The 2,242-nt window shown below is 40.1% G+C and overlaps 1 non-coding gene across 1 annotated transcript; it reads right to left on the bottom strand.

The window, feature by feature from the left end:
- Positions 1 to 489: 489 nt before the first annotated feature.
- TRNAS-GCU (transfer RNA serine (anticodon GCU)) lies at positions 490 to 571 on the bottom strand. The gene has a single exon. It is a non-coding gene; the product is annotated as a tRNA-Ser (tRNA).
- Positions 572 to 2,242: the final 1,671 nt, after the last annotated feature.

Raw genomic sequence — 2,242 nt, 5'->3', positions numbered from 1 at the left:
CTTTTTGGCTCCAGTACATAAGTCAGCATCGTCGGGTATTTTTACATTCATCCAAAATGATAGCCTGAATACTTCCTAACAAGGCTGAGGGACTGACAGCTTCCAGTTTCTTCTTAAGTCTTGCACCGTATTTGATAGATTCATCAAGTCTGAAGGACTGATTAACTCAAACTACTTCATGTCTTCCACCGTCTCCAGTATTATTCTGTTTTAGACTGATAAAATCACTAGTTGGAGTAACGTCTCGACAGTAAACATAGAGTGTTGCACGTGTCTGATTAATCTCCCTGAATGTAAGTATATATGTCATGTGCATATGTATGCTGTGTTTGTGTATTTATTAATATCAACGGTGTGGTAGCACACCACTGTAGACATCCTCGCAATGTACTTCGTCCAGTATAAAGCAACGATCACATTGCACATTTACCAGATTGTAAAAAAAAGAAATAATGTAGATCGTTTTAATATATAGGAAAAACTTATTTTCGACGAGGATGGGATTCGAACCCACGCAGGGAGACCCTATTGGATTAGCAGTCCAACGCCTTAACCACTCGGCCACCTCGTCTGCCATTGTAAGAAATTATTTTAAAAATTTATATAACATATTTAATCAAAAATTTTTAATAATATGTATATTCAATAGTTAATAAATACATTTAGGTATAATTTTCTCTGGTGAGCTGGAGGTCTCCTGACTCACCCACAACCTTTGGTGAGCTGAATGTCGCTTGACTCATCCACCACCTCTGGTGGACTGGAGGTCACCTAACTCACCCACAACCTCTGGTGGGTTGGAGGTCGCCTGACTCACCCACCACCTCTGGTGGGCTGAAGGTCGCCTGACTCACCCACCACCTCTGGTGGGCTGAAGGTCGCCTGACTCACCCACCACCTAGTAAGTTTATTCAGATATACACAAATACAGTTATATAGAATTATCATACATAGCAGCATATGTGTAGAGAACCTGGGATAACCCAAAAAAGTCAGACAGAGTGACTTATTTCCATTGGGGTCCTTTTACCTTATTATTATAATATAAAGGTTATAATATTTTCTTATTATTCTACAATGAAGATAACATCTTATTATCATACTAAAAAGACCATCTACTACACGAGGGTCATTAAGACTATCTACAATACGAGGGTCATTACTAGGAATAAGGTAAAATTTACACGTATGTTAGCTAAAAAGAAAATCATTCCCCTCCCTTTCTGTAGCTACATTCATCAGACACCTTTTGGCACTCTTCTTGAACTGGTTCATGCTATGACTGGCTTTGACATGTGCGGGTAGTCTGTTCCATTCCTTTATTGCTGTACAATAAAAGGTGTTTGACGCCTGGCCAATGACTGTGGGTACTACAAAGTTATGCTCTCTCCCCCTAGTACTATGATTGCTTTGGTTCCCAACCTTGACACAATTGACAGCAAGATATTCTGGACACTGTTTGTCAGCAATTTTATAAACATGATTTAGCTTCAGTTGTTTTACTCTGTCTTCAACATTCAGCATATCCAACTGCTGTAATTCGTCCTGGCCTACAAGTTCTCTTTGTCCCAGCCCCAGGATGAATCTTACGATTTTGTTCTGGGTGATTTGCAGTCTATCTTTCAGTTTTTTTGTCAAGGCAGAGTACCATGAAGAGCAAGCGTAATCCATATGGCATTGTATAAGGGCTAGACATAGGGTCCTACGAGACTCAGTAGGTAGACACTGTGCTTGTCTATGCAGGAACTTCAGTCTGGCATTCGCTTTCTTTACTACACTGTTCCCTAGCAATTCTCCTGACATGCATGGGTCAAAGGGGATTCCCAGATATTTTACTGATGAAACCAAAGTGATGGGCTCCCCATTACACTGAACATTAAAATTATTTACCCTTCTCAGTTTATGTTTCGTGCCAAAGAGAGTGGCTTCAGTTTTCCCTAGGTGTAATGATAGTTTGTTGTCTACTAACCATTTGCTGCAGGACTCCAGTTCCAGTGTTAAAACATTAGCAATATCTTGTGGGTCTTTACCTGTCACTAACAGAGCACTGTCATCTGCATACAGTAGGAGTTTGCACTTGACACTGATAGGCATATCATTGACATAACATAAGAATAATAAGGGACCCAGAATACTACCTTGGGGAACTCCACATGTTATCGGCAGGGGTTCTGATTCCGTTTTGTTGATTTTGACTATTTGTCTCCTATTGCTAAGGTAGGACTTAAACCAGTCTACAGAA

The sequence above is a fragment of the Cherax quadricarinatus genome, chromosome 46, assembly GCF_038502225.1.
Source record: "Cherax quadricarinatus isolate ZL_2023a chromosome 46, ASM3850222v1, whole genome shotgun sequence".
Taxonomy (NCBI): Eukaryota; Metazoa; Arthropoda; class Malacostraca; order Decapoda; family Parastacidae; genus Cherax; species Cherax quadricarinatus.
This window is presented reverse-complemented; position numbering and strand designations above follow the sequence as displayed.